This window comes from Erinaceus europaeus, chromosome 5, assembly GCF_950295315.1.
Source record: "Erinaceus europaeus chromosome 5, mEriEur2.1, whole genome shotgun sequence".
NCBI lineage: Eukaryota > Metazoa > Chordata > Mammalia > Eulipotyphla > Erinaceidae > Erinaceus > Erinaceus europaeus.
The window spans coordinates 36732032-36752441 of NC_080166.1; positions in this window are offsets into that span (position 1 = coordinate 36732032).

The following is a 20410-nucleotide window of genomic DNA, read 5'->3' on the forward strand; positions in this document are numbered from 1 at the left end:
CGTGCCAGCATCTTGGTCCTGCTCCCTCCCAAAAAGATTTTTTCCCTTGTTTCATAGAGAAAGAGGCATCGCACAGGAGAGTCAGGTAGCGCTAATAAAAAAATAAAAAAGCCTTTTTTTTTTTTTTTTTTTTTTTTTTTTACCCTTCCTGAAGGACTAGCTTCTGGGAAGCACAGGTTTTGAACCTGCAAACTCTGCTGTCTGCCTGTCTCTGAGTCCACAGGAGGAACCACTGCCCCAGCCAGACCTTGTGCTCAGAGTGGGGTGTTTTCGCCAGTCCTAGGCCTACACAGTGCACTTGGGATTGGGCGGCCTGAGATCACCCAAATGTTACATTGTAGATTGTTTGTTTGCAGTTCCGGCTCCCCAGGACATTGGACAGACCCAAGTCCCTCCAGGCCAGCCAGAGAAAAAGACTCCTCACATCCTTGGTGCAAATGGAGTGGAGGGGGAGGGGAGAGAGGTGCATGTGTGGGTTGCTCATGCCCAGGTGGGTGTGGGGGGCCGTGGCAGGCCTTGGAAGGTGGTTGAGGGGCAGAAGGAGACTGTTTGGGGGGCAGGCTGCAGGCAGGGGAGCCTCTGAATAGGTGCAGGGCTGTGTGTGTGGGTGTGGTGGCAGGGGGTTAGGGCAGGTCCCCCTGCTGGATGGTGAGATGGCAGCTGGGCTGGCCCAGGGTCCCCAGAGCTGGAGGGCAGCAGCAGGCTGGCAGGAAAGGAGTGCAGGGAGGCACACAGTAGATGACAGTTGGGGAGCTGGGGGGCAGGGGGCAAGGTCAAATGGAGGCATACCTGAGGAAGGGGAGGGGGCTGGACTGGAGAGTCGGTGGAGCTGGAGGCAGGCAGGCCCCAAGAATCAGGCACTGACAGGACCAGATACCTGCACCCACCCACTGGATAGCAGCTGCAGCAGCCAGAGCAGCAGCCCTGGCTTGCCAAGGCCAAGGGCCCTGAGTGAGTCCCTCTGAGGAGGAGGAAGAGGAGGAGGAGGAGGAGGAAGAGGTGGACGACGGCCACTGTCAGCAGGCAACGGGGTCGACAGGGGCCTCCCTCCCGTATGGAGGCCTGTGTCCAGGTGGCTGCCCGCCAAATTCAGGGCAGCTCGGGGCAGCTCAGGGCTCCCAGGGCCCTGGGGGATGTCTCTGGTTGGGGGCTGTCAGTCAGTCAGTCAGTCAGTCAGTCAGTCAGTCAGTCAGTCAGTCTGTCTGTCAGCGCACTTGCTTGGACAGGGGCCTGGCGGCCCTTGGCCCCCAACCCTGGGCTGTCAGATGCCGGCCCCGCCCCCGGACACGCCCCCACCGTGCCCCTGGCCCCAGAGCCCTGCCCACCTGTGCCGGCTTTGGCCTGGGGTTGTGGCTCTGGTGGCTGGCCACCACCCCTCTTGTCAAGTTCAGGGTGGGGGTCATGGCCTCCCTAGGGGTCAGCTGGATGGGCGGGGTCCCCGTGGCCTAGCAACCTCTCGAGCCCTCTGTGATGCCCCCCCCCAGGATTCTGTGCGCAGGCGCACTGGCACTGGGCAGCCCAACTGCCCTGCCACTAGGTCAGGTGGCAGCGCCCACACCCCAGGGCCCTGGCACAGAGGGACAGAAGGACGGGAGGACAGCTCTTAGCGACGACGGACCTCGGGGCTGGCAGCCAAGAGCAGAAAGGAGGAGTTGCGCCTGGGAGCCAAGGAGCCCGGGCCACAGCTGCCAGCATGCCTGCCTGCCTTGCTTGATGCCTGTATGCAGCCTCTGTCCAGGTGGGTTTCTCAGTTCCTCTCCTCTCCTCTCTTCTCCTCTCCTCTTTGCTCCTCTCCTCTTGTCTCTCCTCTCTTCCGGGTGCCCTGATCACCATCTCGAGCACTTCTGAAATTTTGCCTGTGACAACTGCCCACACCTCTCCTCTGCGCCCCTGATGTCACCCAGCACACAGGCTCACCTTCTCAGCCAACCCACACCCACACCCACACCCACACCCACACCCACACCCACACCCCCCACCACATTCCCAGGATCAGCCCCTCTGCCCTATTCAGCCAAACTGGCCACTTGGCAACATATCCGTGCAGGCTTGACTGTCTTAATCATTCAAGGTGATATCTCCTTTTGTACTTAGCTTGGTTGATTGGTGGATGGATAGTTGGTTGGATGGATGGATGGATGGATGGATGGATGGATGGATGGATGGATGGATGGACGGGTTGATGGACTGGTTTTGTAGAGGCAGAAAGCCATCTATGGGTACTTGAGACTGCTGGCATCAGAGTGCTAGTCTGCTGTCAAATGTAAAATGTCAACTCGTCAACAAATAAATTAAATAATTAAATAAACTGGGTTACAAAAAAACAACAACACGATGTCTTTGCCCTTTCTGGATATGCTATGCTGTTTGGATCTTAATAAGGAAAGCATTGTCCTGAGCAGCCCCTTGAAATTTTGGGATATTTCATTTTCCCTCCTTTTCTTTTTTATTTTGCTTTCTATTATCTTGATTTATTTATTGGAATGAGACAGTCACGAATTGAGACGGAAGGGAGGGATAGAGATTTTGAGAACCGGAGAGACACCTGCAGCACTTCTGCACCTCTTGTAAAGATTTCCCCCCTGCAGGTGGGCCCCAGGGTCTTGAACTCAGATCGTCCTACAGTGTAACATGAGTGCCTAACCAGGTGAGGCACCACCTGCTAGCGTTAATGTGACATTTTTTTAGCAATGAAAAGAAATTCTCTTGGCTAGGTAAGAAATAAATAATAAGTAAATAAATAAATAAATAAACAAAAGTGGATTTGCATTTACACAGTGGAAACACACACACACACACACACACACACACACACACGGACATATTCATGTATATTACCTGTATTATGTATTTATGTATTTATTTATTTATTGCCACAAGGGGTTATTGCCACAGCTCCGTGGCAGCACCACGAATCCACTGCTCCCACGGACCATTTTCTCCCCTTTTGCTGCCCTTGTTGCGTGATTATTGTGGTTATTAAATTTATTATTATTATTGTTGTTGTTGCTGTTGTTTTTGTGATGGTTGCTGTCCTTGCAGAAGACAGAGATAAATCGAGAGAGGAGGGGAAAGAGAGATGGGGGACAGAAAGATAGGCCCCCTGCAGATCTGCTTCACTAAATAAATAAAGTTCATTTTCATTTTACTCAGTAGAAACACAGTGACCCCTATACATGTATATTACCTGAATTATTTATTTATGTATTTTTTATTTCCTTATTTATTGATTTATACATTTATTGCCTCCAGGGTTATTGTCAGGTCTAGAGGCCAGCACCACGAATCCACTGTTCCTGCTGACCACTTTTTCCCCTTTTTCTGCCCTTGTTGCCTGTTCTTTGTTGTGGTTATTATTATTATTGTTGTTGCTGTTACTGTCCTTGCATAGGACAGAGAGAAAGGGAGTGAGGAGTGGAAAGACAGAGGGGGGAGAGAAAGGTAGACCCCTAGAGGTCTGCTTCACTAGATAAATAAAAGTGCATGTACATTTACAAAGTGGAAACACAGACACATGTATACATGTATATTACCTGTATATTTTCTCTATGAGTATATATATATATATATATATATATATATATATATATATATATATATATTGCTTCCAGGGTTATTGCCAGTGCTCGGTGCCTGTACCAGAATCTACTGCTCCTGTAGATCATTTATTCTCCTTTTGCTGCCCTTGTTGCTTGATCATTGTTGTGGTTCTTGTTGTTGTTGTTGTTACTGTCCGTGCACAGGACAGAGAGAAAGGGAGAGGGGAGGGGAAAAGCAGAAGGGGGAGACAATGATAGACCCCCTGACGATCTGCTTCACCCCCTGTACAGCGACTCCCCTGCAAGAGGGGTTCTGCGGGCCAGACCCCGGACCCTTCCGCCTGTCCCCTCGTTTCGCGCCACCACTGCTTTACCCTCTGACATACCGCCCAACCTCCCTGGATTTCCTTTTGACAGCAATATGTCCTGTCTATTTTTTGAATCCTCATTATCCTGAGGCTCAGTCCTGGAAATAGTGTCATGAGACAACACAGGGGGACCTCTGGAATCAGAGAGCGCCTGGAACAGCAGCAGGGGCTCTGGAGCCAGGGCAGGAGCCCCTAGCCATCCACCCTCCTCGGAGTCCACGTGCCAGCATCTTGGTCCTGCTCCCTCCCAAAAAGATTTTTTCCCTTGTTTCATAGAGAAAGAGGCATCGCACAGGAGAGTCAGGTAGCGCTAATAAAAAAATAAAAAAGCCTTTTTTTTTTTTTTTTTTTTTACCCTTCCTGAAGGACTAGCTTCTGGGAAGCACAGGTTTTGAACCTGCAAACTCTGCTGTCTGCCTGTCTCTGAGTCCACAGGAGGAACCACTGCCCCAGCCAGACCTTGTGCTCAGAGTGGGGTGTTTTCGCCAGTCCTAGGCCTACACAGTGCACTTGGGATTGGGCGGCCTGAGATCACCCAAATGTTACATTGTAGATTGTTTGTTTGCAGTTCCGGCTCCCCAGGACATTGGACAGACCCAAGTCCCTCCAGGCCAGCCAGAGAAAAAGACTCCTCACATCCTTGGTGCAAATGGAGTGGAGGGGGAGGGGAGAGAGGTGCATGTGTGGGTTGCTCATGCCCAGGTGGGTGTGGGGGGCCGTGGCAGGCCTTGGAAGGTGGTTGAGGGGCAGAAGGAGACTGTTTGGGGGGCAGGCTGCAGGCAGGGGAGCCTCTGAATAGGTGCAGGGCTGTGTGTGTGGGTGTGGTGGCAGGGGGTTAGGGCAGGTCCCCCTGCTGGATGGTGAGATGGCAGCTGGGCTGGCCCAGGGTCCCCAGAGCTGGAGGGCAGCAGCAGGCTGGCAGGAAAGGAGTGCAGGGAGGCACACAGTAGATGACAGTTGGGGAGCTGGGGGGCAGGGGGCAAGGTCAAATGGAGGCATACCTGAGGAAGGGGAGGGGGCTGGACTGGAGAGTCGGTGGAGCTGGAGGCAGGCAGGCCCCAAGAATCAGGCACTGACAGGACCAGATACCTGCACCCACCCACTGGATAGCAGCTGCAGCAGCCAGAGCAGCAGCCCTGGCTTGCCAAGGCCAAGGGCCCTGAGTGAGTCCCTCTGAGGAGGAGGAAGAGGAGGAGGAGGAGGAGGAAGAGGTGGACGACGGCCACTGTCAGCAGGCAACGGGGTCGACAGGGGCCTCCCTCCCGTATGGAGGCCTGTGTCCAGGTGGCTGCCCGCCAAATTCAGGGCAGCTCGGGGCAGCTCAGGGCTCCCAGGGCCCTGGGGGATGTCTCTGGTTGGGGGCTGTCAGTCAGTCAGTCAGTCAGTCAGTCAGTCAGTCAGTCAGTCAGTCAGTCTGTCTGTCAGCGCACTTGCTTGGACAGGGGCCTGGCGGCCCTTGGCCCCCAACCCTGGGCTGTCAGATGCCGGCCCCGCCCCCGGACACGCCCCCACCGTGCCCCTGGCCCCAGAGCCCTGCCCACCTGTGCCGGCTTTGGCCTGGGGTTGTGGCTCTGGTGGCTGGCCACCACCCCTCTTGTCAAGTTCAGGGTGGGGGTCATGGCCTCCCTAGGGGTCAGCTGGATGGGCGGGGTCCCCGTGGCCTAGCAACCTCTCGAGCCCTCTGTGATGCCCCCCCCCAGGATTCTGTGCGCAGGCGCACTGGCACTGGGCAGCCCAACTGCCCTGCCACTAGGTCAGGTGGCAGCGCCCACACCCCAGGGCCCTGGCACAGAGGGACAGAAGGACGGGAGGACAGCTCTTAGCGACGACGGACCTCGGGGCTGGCAGCCAAGAGCAGAAAGGAGGAGTTGCGCCTGGGAGCCAAGGAGCCCGGGCCACAGCTGCCAGCATGCCTGCCTGCCTTGCTTGATGCCTGTATGCAGCCTCTGTCCAGGTGGGTTTCTCAGTTCCTCTCCTCTCCTCTCTTCTCCTCTCCTCTTTGCTCCTCTCCTCTTGTCTCTCCTCTCTTCCGGGTGCCCTGATCACCATCTCGAGCACTTCTGAAATTTTGCCTGTGACAACTGCCCACACCTCTCCTCTGCGCCCCTGATGTCACCCAGCACACAGGCTCACCTTCTCAGCCAACCCACACCCACACCCACACCCACACCCACACCCACACCCACACCCCCCACCACATTCCCAGGATCAGCCCCTCTGCCCTATTCAGCCAAACTGGCCACTTGGCAACATATCCGTGCAGGCTTGACTGTCTTAATCATTCAAGGTGATATCTCCTTTTGTACTTAGCTTGGTTGATTGGTGGATGGATAGTTGGTTGGATGGATGGATGGATGGATGGATGGATGGATGGATGGATGGATGGATGGATGGACGGGTTGATGGACTGGTTTTGTAGAGGCAGAAAGCCATCTATGGGTACTTGAGACTGCTGGCATCAGAGTGCTAGTCTGCTGTCAAATGTAAAATGTCAACTCGTCAACAAATAAATTAAATAATTAAATAAACTGGGTTACAAAAAAACAACAACACGATGTCTTTGCCCTTTCTGGATATGCTATGCTGTTTGGATCTTAATAAGGAAAGCATTGTCCTGAGCAGCCCCTTGAAATTTTGGGATATTTCATTTTCCCTCCTTTTCTTTTTTATTTTGCTTTCTATTATCTTGATTTATTTATTGGAATGAGACAGTCACGAATTGAGACGGAAGGGAGGGATAGAGATTTTGAGAACCGGAGAGACACCTGCAGCACTTCTGCACCTCTTGTAAAGATTTCCCCCCTGCAGGTGGGCCCCAGGGTCTTGAACTCAGATCGTCCTACAGTGTAACATGAGTGCCTAACCAGGTGAGGCACCACCTGCTAGCGTTAATGTGACATTTTTTTAGCAATGAAAAGAAATTCTCTTGGCTAGGTAAGAAATAAATAATAAGTAAATAAATAAATAAATAAACAAAAGTGGATTTGCATTTACACAGTGGAAACACACACACACACACACACACACACACACACACGGACATATTCATGTATATTACCTGTATTATGTATTTATGTATTTATTTATTTATTGCCACAAGGGGTTATTGCCACAGCTCCGTGGCAGCACCACGAATCCACTGCTCCCACGGACCATTTTCTCCCCTTTTGCTGCCCTTGTTGCGTGATTATTGTGGTTATTAAATTTATTATTATTATTGTTGTTGTTGCTGTTGTTTTTGTGATGGTTGCTGTCCTTGCAGAAGACAGAGATAAATCGAGAGAGGAGGGGAAAGAGAGATGGGGGACAGAAAGATAGGCCCCCTGCAGATCTGCTTCACTAAATAAATAAAGTTCATTTTCATTTTACTCAGTAGAAACACAGTGACCCCTATACATGTATATTACCTGAATTATTTATTTATGTATTTTTTATTTCCTTATTTATTGATTTATACATTTATTGCCTCCAGGGTTATTGTCAGGTCTAGAGGCCAGCACCACGAATCCACTGTTCCTGCTGACCACTTTTTCCCCTTTTTCTGCCCTTGTTGCCTGTTCTTTGTTGTGGTTATTATTATTATTGTTGTTGCTGTTACTGTCCTTGCATAGGACAGAGAGAAAGGGAGTGAGGAGTGGAAAGACAGAGGGGGGAGAGAAAGGTAGACCCCTAGAGGTCTGCTTCACTAGATAAATAAAAGTGCATGTACATTTACAAAGTGGAAACACAGACACATGTATACATGTATATTACCTGTATATTTTCTCTATGAGTATATATATATATATATATATATATATATATATATATATTGCTTCCAGGGTTATTGCCAGTGCTCGGTGCCTGTACCAGAATCTACTGCTCCTGTAGATCATTTATTCTCCTTTTGCTGCCCTTGTTGCTTGATCATTGTTGTGGTTCTTGTTGTTGTTGTTGTTACTGTCCGTGCACAGGACAGAGAGAAAGGGAGAGGGGAGGGGAAAAGCAGAAGGGGGAGACAATGATAGACCCCCTGACGATCTGCTTCACCCCCTGTACAGCGACTCCCCTGCAAGAGGGGTTCTGCGGGCCAGACCCCGGACCCTTCCGCCTGTCCCCTCGTTTCGCGCCACCACTGCTTTACCCTCTGACATACCGCCCAACCTCCCTGGATTTCCTTTTGACAGCAATATGTCCTGTCTATTTTTTGAATCCTCATTATCCTGAGGCTCAGTCCTGGAAATAGTGTCATGAGACAACACAGGGGGACCTCTGGAATCAGAGAGCGCCTGGAACAGCAGCAGGGGCTCTGGAGCCAGGGCAGGAGCCCCTAGCCATCCACCCTCCTCGGAGTCCACGTGCCAGCATCTTGGTCCTGCTCCCTCCCAAAAAGATTTTTTCCCTTGTTTCATAGAGAAAGAGGCATCGCACAGGAGAGTCAGGTAGCGCTAATAAAAAAATAAAAAAGCCTTTTTTTTTTTTTTTTTTTTTACCCTTCCTGAAGGACTAGCTTCTGGGAAGCACAGGTTTTGAACCTGCAAACTCTGCTGTCTGCCTGTCTCTGAGTCCACAGGAGGAACCACTGCCCCAGCCAGACCTTGTGCTCAGAGTGGGGTGTTTTCGCCAGTCCTAGGCCTACACAGTGCACTTGGGATTGGGCGGCCTGAGATCACCCAAATGTTACATTGTAGATTGTTTGTTTGCAGTTCCGGCTCCCCAGGACATTGGACAGACCCAAGTCCCTCCAGGCCAGCCAGAGAAAAAGACTCCTCACATCCTTGGTGCAAATGGAGTGGAGGGGGAGGGGAGAGAGGTGCATGTGTGGGTTGCTCATGCCCAGGTGGGTGTGGGGGGCCGTGGCAGGCCTTGGAAGGTGGTTGAGGGGCAGAAGGAGACTGTTTGGGGGGCAGGCTGCAGGCAGGGGAGCCTCTGAATAGGTGCAGGGCTGTGTGTGTGGGTGTGGTGGCAGGGGGTTAGGGCAGGTCCCCCTGCTGGATGGTGAGATGGCAGCTGGGCTGGCCCAGGGTCCCCAGAGCTGGAGGGCAGCAGCAGGCTGGCAGGAAAGGAGTGCAGGGAGGCACACAGTAGATGACAGTTGGGGAGCTGGGGGGCAGGGGGCAAGGTCAAATGGAGGCATACCTGAGGAAGGGGAGGGGGCTGGACTGGAGAGTCGGTGGAGCTGGAGGCAGGCAGGCCCCAAGAATCAGGCACTGACAGGACCAGATACCTGCACCCACCCACTGGATAGCAGCTGCAGCAGCCAGAGCAGCAGCCCTGGCTTGCCAAGGCCAAGGGCCCTGAGTGAGTCCCTCTGAGGAGGAGGAAGAGGAGGAGGAGGAGGAGGAAGAGGTGGACGACGGCCACTGTCAGCAGGCAACGGGGTCGACAGGAGCCTCCCTCCCGTATGGAGGCCTGTGTCCAGGTGGCTGCCCGCCAAATTCAGGGCAGCTCGGGGCAGCTCAGGGCTCCCAGGGCCCTGGGGGATGTCTCTGGTTGGGGGCTGTCAGTCAGTCAGTCAGTCAGTCAGTCAGTCAGTCAGTCAGTCAGTCAGTCTGTCTGTCAGCGCACTTGCTTGGACAGGGGCCTGGCGGCCCTTGGCCCCCAACCCTGGGCTGTCAGATGCCGGCCCCGCCCCCGGACACGCCCCCACCGTGCCCCTGGCCCCAGAGCCCTGCCCACCTGTGCCGGCTTTGGCCTGGGGTTGTGGCTCTGGTGGCTGGCCACCACCCCTCTTGTCAAGTTCAGGGTGGGGGTCATGGCCTCCCTAGGGGTCAGCTGGATGGGCGGGGTCCCCGTGGCCTAGCAACCTCTCGAGCCCTCTGTGATGCCCCCCCCCAGGATTCTGTGCGCAGGCGCACTGGCACTGGGCAGCCCAACTGCCCTGCCACTAGGTCAGGTGGCAGCGCCCACACCCCAGGGCCCTGGCACAGAGGGACAGAAGGACGGGAGGACAGCTCTTAGCGACGACGGACCTCGGGGCTGGCAGCCAAGAGCAGAAAGGAGGAGTTGCGCCTGGGAGCCAAGGAGCCCGGGCCACAGCTGCCAGCATGCCTGCCTGCCTTGCTTGATGCCTGTATGCAGCCTCTGTCCAGGTGGGTTTCTCAGTTCCTCTCCTCTCCTCTCTTCTCCTCTCCTCTTTGCTCCTCTCCTTTTGTCTCTCCTCTCTTCCGGGTGCCCTGATCACCATCTCGAGCACTTCTGAAATTTTGCCTGTGACAACTGCCCACACCACTCCTCTGCGCCCCTGACGTCACCCAGCACACAGGCTCACCTTCTCAGCCAACCCACACCCACACCCACACCCACACCCACACCCCCCACCACATTCCCAGGATCAGCCCCTCTGCCCTATTCAGCCAAACTGGCCACTTGGCAACATATCCGTGCAGGCTTGACTGTCTTAATCATTCAAGGTGATATCTCCTTTTGTACTTAGCTTGGTTGATTGGTGGATGGATAGTTGGTTGGATGGATGGATGGATGGATGGATGGATGGATGGATGGATGGATGGACGGGTTGATGGACTGGTTTTGTAGAGGCAGAAAGCCATCTATGGGTACTTGAGACTGCTGGCATCAGAGTGCTAGTCTGCTGTCAAATGTAAAATGTCAACTCGTCAACAAATAAATTAAATAATTAAATAAACTGGGTTACAAAAAAACAACAACACGATGTCTTTGCCCTTTCTGGATATGCTATGCTGTTTGGATCTTAATAAGGAAAGCATTGTCCTGAGCAGCCCCTTGAAATTTTGGGATATTTCATTTTCCCTCCTTTTCTTTTTTATTTTGCTTTCTATTATCTTGATTTATTTATTGGAATGAGACAGTCACGAATTGAGACGGAAGGGAGGGATAGAGATTTTGAGAACCGGAGAGACACCTGCAGCACTTCTGCACCTCTTGTAAAGATTTCCCCCCTGCAGGTGGGGCCCAGGGTCTTGAACTCAGATCGTCCTACAGTGTAACATGAGTGCCTAACCAGGTGAGGCACCACCTGCTACCGTTAATGTGACATTTTTTTAGCAATGAAAAGAAATTCTCTTGGCTAGGTAAGAAATAAATAATAAGTAAATAAATAAATAAATAAACAAAAGTGGATTTGCATTTACACAGTGGAAACACACACACACACACACACACACACACACGGACATATTCATGTATATTACCTGTATTATGTATTTATGTATTTATTTATTTATTGCCACAAGGGGTTATTGCCACAGCTCCGTGGCAGCACCACGAATCCACTGCTCCCACGGACCATTTTCTCCCCTTTTGCTGCCCTTGTTGCGTGATTATTGTGGTTATTAAATTTATTATTATTATTGTTGTTGTTGCTGTTGTTTTTGTGATGGTTGCTGTCCTTGCAGAAGACAGAGATAAATCGAGAGAGGAGGGGAAAGAGAGATGGGGGACAGAAAGATAGGCCCCCTGCAGATCTGCTTCACTAAATAAATAAAGTTCATTTTCATTTTACTCAGTAGAAACACAGTGACCCCTATACATGTATATTACCTGAATTATTTATTTATGTATTTTTTATTTCCTTATTTATTGATTTATACATTTATTGCCTCCAGGGTTATTGTCAGGGCTAGAGGCCAGCACCACGAATCCACTGTTCCTGCTGACCACTTTTTCCCCTTTTTCTGCCCTTGTTGCCTGTTCTTTGTTGTGGTTATTATTATTATTGTTGTTGCTGTTACTGTCCTTGCATAGGACAGAGAGAAAGGGAGTGAGGAGTGGAAAGACAGAGGGGGGAGAGAAAGGTAGACCCCTAGAGGTCTGCTTCACTAGATAAATAAAAGTGCATGTACATTTACAAAGTGGAAACACAGACACATGTATACATGTATATTACCTGTATATTTTCTCTATGAGTATATATATATATATATATATATATATATATATATTGCTTCCAGGGTTATTGCCAGTGCTCGGTGCCTGTACCAGAATCTACTGCTCCTGTAGATCATTTATTCTCCTTTTGCTGCCCTTGTTGCTTGATCATTGTTGTGGTTCTTGTTGTTGTTGTTGTTACTGTCCGTGCACAGGACAGAGAGAAAGGGAGAGGGGAGGGGAAAAGCAGAAGGGGGAGACAATGATAGACCCCCTGACGATCTGCTTCACCCCCTGTACAGCGACTCCCCTGCAAGAGGGGTTCTGCGGGCCAGACCCCGGACCCTTCCGCCTGTCCCCTCGTTTCGCGCCACCACTGCTTTACCCTCTGACATACCGCCCAACCTCCCTGGATTTCCTTTTGACAGCAATATGTCCTGTCTATTTTTTGAATCCTCATTATCCTGAGGCTCAGTCCTGGAAATAGTGTCATGAGACAACACAGGGGGACCTCTGGAATCAGAGAGCGCCTGGAACAGCAGCAGGGGCTCTGGAGCCAGGGCAGGAGCCCCTAGCCATCCACCCTCCTCGGAGTCCACGTGCCAGCATCTTGGTCCTGCTCCCTCCCAAAAAGATTTTTTCCCTTGTTTCATAGAGAAAGAGGCATCGCACAGGAGAGTCAGGTAGCGCTAATAAAAAAATAAAAAAGCCTTTTTTTTTTTTTTTTTTTACCCTTCCTGAAGGACTAGCTTCTGGGAAGCACAGGTTTTGAACCTGCAAACTCTGCTGTCTGCCTGTCTCTGAGTCCACAGGAGGAGCCACTGCCCCAGCCAGACCTTGTGCTCAGAGTGGGGTGTTTTTGCCAGTCCTAGGCCTGCACAGTGCACTTGGGATTGAGCTGCCTGATTCCCAAATGTTACATTGTAGATTGTTTGTTTGCAGTTCCGGCTCCCCAGGACATTGGACAGACCCAAGTCCCTCCAGGCCAGCCAGAGAAAAAGACTCCTCACATCCTTGGTGCAAATGGAGTGGAGGGGGAGGGGAGAGAGGTGCATGTGTGGGTTGCTCATGCCCAGGTGGGTGTGGGGGGCCGTGGCAGGCCTTGGAAGGTGGTTGAGGGGCAGAAGGAGACTGTTTGGGGGGCAGGCTGCAGGCAGGGGAGCCTCTGAATAGGTGCAGGGCTGTGTGTGTGGGTGTGGTGGCAGGGGGTTAGGGCAGGTCCCCCTGCTGGATGGTGAGATGGCAGCTGGGCTGGCCCAGGGTCCCCAGAGCTGGAGGGCAGCAGCAGGCTGGCAGGAAAGGAGTGCAGGGAGGCACACAGTAGATGACAGTTGGGGAGCTGGGGGGCAGGGGGCAAGGTCAAATGGAGGCATACCTGAGGAAGGGGAGGGGGCTGGACTGGAGAGTCGGTGGAGCTGGAGGCAGGCAGGCCCCAAGAATCAGGCACTGACAGGACCAGATACCTGCACCCACCCACTGGATAGCAGCTGCAGCAGCCAGAGCAGCAGCCCTGGCTTGCCAAGGCCAAGGGCCCTGAGTGAGTCCCTCTGAGGAGGAGGAAGAGGAGGAGGAGGAGGAGGAAGAGGTGGACGACGGCCACTGTCAGCAGGCAACGGGGTCGACAGGGGCCTCCCTCCCGTATGGAGGCCTGTGTCCAGGTGGCTGCCCGCCAAATTCAGGGCAGCTCGGGGCAGCTCAGGGCTCCCAGGGCCCTGGGGGATGTCTCTGGTTGGGGGCTGTCAGTCAGTCAGTCAGTCAGTCAGTCAGTCAGTCAGTCAGTCTGTCTGTCAGCGCACTTGCTTGGACAGGGGCCTGGCGGCCCTTGGCCCCCAACCCTGGGCTGTCAGATGCCGGCCCCGCCCCCGGACACGCCCCCACCGTGCCCCTGGCCCCAGAGCCCTGCCCACCTGTGCCGGCTTTGGCCTGGGGTTGTGGCTCTGGTGGCTGGCCACCACCCCTCTTGTCAAGTTCAGGGTGGGGGTCATGGCCTCCCTAGGGGTCAGCTGGATGGGCGGGGTCCCCGTGGCCTAGCAACCTCTCGAGCCCTCTGTGATGCCCCCCCCCAGGATTCTGTGCGCAGGCGCACTGGCACTGGGCAGCCCAACTGCCCTGCCACTAGGTCAGGTGGCAGCGCCCACACCCCAGGGCCCTGGCACAGAGGGACAGAAGGACGGGAGGACAGCTCTTAGCGACGACGGACCTCGGGGCTGGCAGCCAAGAGCAGAAAGGAGGAGTTGCGCCTGGGAGCCAAGGAGCCCGGGCCACAGCTGCCAGCATGCCTGCCTGCCTTGCTTGATGCCTGTATGCAGCCTCTGTCCAGGTGGGTTTCTCAGTTCCTCTCCTCTCCTCTCTTCTCCTCTCCTCTTTGCTCCTCTCCTCTTGTCTCTCCTCTCTTCCGGGTGCCCTGATCACCATCTCGAGCACTTCTGAAATTTTGCCTGTGACAACTGCCCACACCTCTCCTCTGCGCCCCTGACGTCACCCAGCACACAGGCTCACCTTCTCAGCCAACCCACACCCACACCCACACCCACACCCACACCCACACCCCCCACCACATTCCCAGGATCAGCCCCTCTGCCCTATTCAGCCAAACTGGCCACTTGGCAACATATCCGTGCAGGCTTGACTGTCTTAATCATTCAAGGTGATATCTCCTTTTGTACTTAGCTTGGTTGATTGGTGGATGGATAGTTGGTTGGATGGATGGATGGATGGATGGATGGATGGATGGATGGATGGATGGACGGGTTGATGGACTGGTTTTGTAGAGGCAGAAAGCCATCTATGGGTACTTGAGACTGCTGGCATCAGAGTGCTAGTCTGCTGTCAAATGTAAAATGTCAACTCGTCAACAAATAAATTAAATAATTAAATAAACTGGGTTACAAAAAAACAACAACACGATGTCTTTGCCCTTTCTGGATATGCTATGCTGTTTGGATCTTAATAAGGAAAGCATTGTCCTGAGCAGCCCCTTGAAATTTTGGGATATTTCATTTTCCCTCCTTTTCTTTTTTATTTTGCTTTCTATTATCTTGATTTATTTATTGGAATGAGACAGTCACGAATTGAGACGGAAGGGAGGGATAGAGATTTTGAGAACCGGAGAGACACCTGCATCACTTCTGCACCTCTTGTAAAGATTTCCCCCCTGCAGGTGGGCCCCAGGGTCTTGAACTCAGATCGTCCTACAGTGTAACATGAGTGCCTAACCAGGTGAGGCACCACCTGCTACCGTTAATGTGACATTTTTTTAGCAATGAAAAGAAATTCTCTTGGCTAGGTAAGAAATAAATAATAAGTAAATAAATAAATAAATAAACAAAAGTGGATTTGCATTTACACAGTGGAAACACACACACACACACACACACACACACACGGACATATTCATGTATATTACCTGTATTATGTATTTATGTATTTATTTATTTATTGCCACAAGGGGTTATTGCCACAGCTCCGTGGCAGCACCACGAATCCACTGCTCCCACGGACCATTTTCTCCCCTTTTGCTGCCCTTGTTGCGTGATTATTGTGGTTATTAAATTTATTATTATTATTGTTGTTGTTGCTGTTGTTTTTGTGATGGTTGCTGTCCTTGCAGAAGACAGAGATAAATCGAGAGAGGAGGGGAAAGAGAGATGGGGGACAGAAAGATAGGCCCCCTGCAGATCTGCTTCACTAAATAAATAAAGTTCATTTTCATTTTACTCAGTAGAAACACAGTGACCCCTATACATGTATATTACCTGAATTATTTATTTATGTATTTTTTATTTCCTTATTTATTGATTTATACATTTATTGCCTCCAGGGTTATTGTCAGGGCTAGAGGCCAGCACCACGAATCCACTGTTCCTGCTGACCACTTTTTCCCCTTTTTCTGCCCTTGTTGCCTGTTCTTTGTTGTGGTTATTATTATTATTGTTGTTGCTGTTACTGTCCTTGCATAGGACAGAGAGAAAGGGAGTGAGGAGTGGAAAGACAGAGGGGGGAGAGAAAGGTAGACCCCTAGAGGTCTGCTTCACTAGATAAATAAAAGTGCATGTACATTTACAAAGTGGAAACACAGACACATGTATACATGTATATTACCTGTATATTTTCTCTATGAGTATATATATATATATATATATATATATATATATATATATATATATATTGCTTCCAGGGTTATTGCCAGTGCTCGGTGCCTGTACCAGAATCTACTGCTCCTGTAGATCATTTATTCTCCTTTTGCTGCCCTTGTTGCTTGATCATTGTTGTGGTTCTTGTTGTTGTTGTTGTTACTGTCCGTGCACAGGACAGAGAGAAAGGGAGAGGGGAGGGGAAAAGCAGAAGGGGGAGACAATGATAGACCCCCTGACGATCTGCTTCACCCCCTGTACAGCGACTCCCCTGCAAGAGGGGTTCTGCGGGCCAGACCCCGGACCCTTCCGCCTGTCCCCTCGTTTCGCGCCACCACTGCTTTACCCTCTGACATACCGCCCAACCTCCCTGGATTTCCTTTTGACAGCAATATGTCCTGTCTATTTTTTGAATCCTCATTATCCTGAGGCTCAGTCCTGGAAATAGTGTCATGAGACAACACAGGGGGACCTCTGGAATCAGAGAGCGCCTGGAACAGCAGCAGGGGCTCTGGAGCCAGGGCAGGAGCCCCTAGCCATCCACCCTCCTCGGAGTCCACGTGCCAGCATCTTGGTCCTGCTCCCTCCCAAAAAGATTTTTTCCCTTGTTTCATAGAGAAAGAGGCATCGCACAGGAGAGTCAGGTAGCGCTAATAAAAAAATAAAAAAGCCTTTTTTTTTTTTTTTTTTTTTTTACCCTTCCTGAAGGACTAGCTTCTGGGAAGCACAGGTTTTGAACCTGCAAACTCTGCTGTCTGCCTGTCTCTGAGTCCACAGGAGGAACCACTGCCCCAGCCAGACCTTGTGCTCAGAGTGGGGTGTTTTCGCCAGTCCTAGGCCTACACAGTGCACTTGGGATTGGGCGGCCTGAGATCACCCAAATGTTACATTGTAGATTGTTTGTTTGCAGTTCCGGCTCCCCAGGACATTGGACAGACCCAAGTCCCTCCAGGCCAGCCAGAGAAAAAGACTCCTCACATCCTTGGTGCAAATGGAGTGGAGGGGGAGGGGAGAGAGGTGCATGTGTGGGTTGCTCATGCCCAGGTGGGTGTGGGGGGCCGTGGCAGGCCTTGGAAGGTGGTTGAGGGGCAGAAGGAGACTGTTTGGGGGGCAGGCTGCAGGCAGGGGAGCCTCTGAATAGGTGCAGGGCTGTGTGTGTGGGTGTGGTGGCAGGGGGTTAGGGCAGGTCCCCCTGCTGGATGGTGAGATGGCAGCTGGGCTGGCCCAGGGTCCCCAGAGCTGGAGGGCAGCAGCAGGCTGGCAGGAAAGGAGTGCAGGGAGGCACACAGTAGATGACAGTTGGGGAGCTGGGGGGCAGGGGGCAAGGTCAAATGGAGGCATACCTGAGGAAGGGGAGGGGGCTGGACTGGAGAGTCGGTGGAGCTGGAGGCAGGCAGGCCCCAAGAATCAGGCACTGACAGGACCAGATACCTGCACCCACCCACTGGATAGCAGCTGCAGCAGCCAGAGCAGCAGCCCTGGCTTGCCAAGGCCAAGGGCCCTGAGTGAGTCCCTCTGAGGAGGAGGAAGAGGAGGAGGAGGAGGAGGAAGAGGTGGACGACGGCCACTGTCAGCAGGCAACGGGGTCGACAGGGGCCTCCCTCCCGTATGGAGGCCTGTGTCCAGGTGGCTGCCCGCCAAATTCAGGGCAGCTCGGGGCAGCTCAGGGCTCCCAGGGCCCTGGGGGATGTCTCTGGTTGGGGGCTGTCAGTCAGTCAGTCAGTCAGTCAGTCAGTCAGTCAGTCAGTCAGTCAGTCTGTCTGTCAGCGCACTTGCTTGGACAGGGGCCTGGCGGCCCTTGGCCCCCAACCCTGGGCTGTCAGATGCCGGCCCCGCCCCCGGACACGCCCCCACCGTGCCCCTGGCCCCAGAGCCCTGCCCACCTGTGCCGGCTTTGGCCTGGGGTTGTGGCTCTGGTGGCTGGCCACCACCCCTCTTGTCAAGTTCAGGGTGGGGGTCATGGCCTCCCTAGGGGTCAGCTGGATGGGCGGGGTCCCCGTGGCCTAGCAACCTCTCGAGCCCTCTGTGATGCCCCCCCCCAGGATTCTGTGCGCAGGCGCACTGGCACTGGGCAGCCCAACTGCCCTGCCACTAGGTCAGGTGGCAGCGCCCACACCCCAGGGCCCTGGCACAGAGGGACAGAAGGACGGGAGGACAGCTCTTAGCGACGACGGACCTCGGGGCTGGCAGCCAAGAGCAGAAAGGAGGAGTTGCGCCTGGGAGCCAAGGAGCCCGGGCCACAGCTGCCAGCATGCCTGCCTGCCTTGCTTGATGCCTGTATGCAGCCTCTGTCCAGGTGGGTTTCTCAGTTCCTCTCCTCTCCTCTCTTCTCCTCTCCTCTTTGCTCCTCTCCTTTTGTCTCTCCTCTCTTCCGGGTGCCCTGATCACCATCTCGAGCACTTCTGAAATTTTGCCTGTGACAACTGCCCACACCACTCCTCTGCGCCCCTGACGTCACCCAGCACACAGGCTCACCTTCTCAGCCAACCCACACCCACACCCACACCCACACCCACACCCCCCACCACATTCCCAGGATCAGCCCCTCTGCCCTATTCAGCCAAACTGGCCACTTGGCAACATATCCGTGCAGGCTTGACTGTCTTAATCATTCAAGGTGATATCTCCTTTTGTACTTAGCTTGGTTGATTGGTGGATGGATAGTTGGTTGGATGGATGGATGGATGGATGGATGGATGGATGGATGGATGGACGGGTTGATGGACTGGTTTTGTAGAGGCAGAAAGCCATCTATGGGTACTTGAGACTGCTGGCATCAGAGTGCTAGTCTGCTGTCAAATGTAAAATGTCAACTCGTCAACAAATAAATTAAATAATTAAATAAACTGGGTTACAAAAAAACAACAACACGATGTCTTTGCCCTTTCTGGATATGCTATGCTGTTTGGATCTTAATAAGGAAAGCATTGTCCTGAGCAGCCCCTTGAAATTTTGGGATATTTCATTTTCCCTCCTTTTCTTTTTTATTTTGCTTTCTATTATCTTGATTTATTTATTGGAATGAGACAGTCACGAATTGAGACGGAAGGGAGGGATAGAGATTTTGAGAACCGGAGAGACACCTGCAGCACTTCTGCACCTCTTGTAAAGATTTCCCCCCTGCAGGTGGGGCCCAGGGTCTTGAACTCAGATCGTCCTACAGTGTAACATGAGTGCCTAACCAGGTGAGGCACCACCTGCTACCGTTAATGTGACATTTTTTTAGCAATGAAAAGAAATTCTCTTGGCTAGGTAAGAAATAAATAATAAGTAAATAAATAAATAAATAAACAAAAGTGGATTTGCATTTACACAGTGGAAACACACACACACACACACACACACACACACGGACATATTCATGTATATTACCTGTATTATGTATTTATGTATTTATTTATTTATTGCCACAAGGGGTTATTGCCACAGCTCCGTGGCAGCACCACGAATCCACTGCTCCCACGGACCATTTTCTCCCCTTTTGCTGCCCTTGTTGCGTGATTATTGTGGTTATTAAATTTATTATTATTATTGTTGTTGTTGCTGTTGTTTTTGTGATGGTTGCTGTCCTTGCAGAAGACAGAGATAAATCGAGAGAGGAGGGGAAAGAGAGATGGGGGACAGAAAGATAGGCCCCCTGCAGATCTGCTTCACTAAATAAATAAAGTTCATTTTCATTTTACTCAGTAGAAACACAGTGACCCCTATACATGTATATTACCTGAATTATTTATTTATGTATTTTTTATTTCCTTATTTATTGATTTATACATTTATTGCCTCCAGGGTTATTGTCAGGGCTAGAGGCCAGCACCACGAATCCACTGTTCCTGCTGACCACTTTTTCCCCTTTTTCTGCCCTTGTTGCCTGTTCTTTGTTGTGGTTATTATTATTATTGTTGTTGCTGTTACTGTCCTTGCATAGGACAGAGAGAAAGGGAGTGAGGAGTGGAAAGACAGAGGGGGGAGAGAAAGGTAGACCCCTAGAGGTCTGCTTCACTAGATAAATAAAAGTGCATGTACATTTACAAAGTGGAAACACAGACACATGTATACATGTATATTACCTGTATATTTTCTCTATGAGTATATATATATATATATATATATATATATATATATATATTGCTTCCAGGGTTATTGCCAGTGCTCGGTGCCTGTACCAGAATCTACTGCTCCTGTAGATCATTTATTCTCCTTTTGCTGCCCTTGTTGCTTGATCATTGTTGTGGTTCTTGTTGTTGTTGTTGTTACTGTCCGTGCACAGGACAGAGAGAAAGGGAGAGGGGAGGGGAAAAGCAGAAGGGGGAGACAATGATAGACCCCCTGACGATCTGCTTCACCCCCTGTACAGCGACTCCCCTGCAAGAGGGGTTCTGCGGGCCAGACCCCGGACCCTTCCGCCTGTCCCCTCGTTTCGCGCCACCACTGCTTTACCCTCTGACATACCGCCCAACCTCCCTGGATTTCCTTTTGACAGCAATATGTCCTGTCTATTTTTTGAATCCTCATTATCCTGAGGCTCAGTCCTGGAAATAGTGTC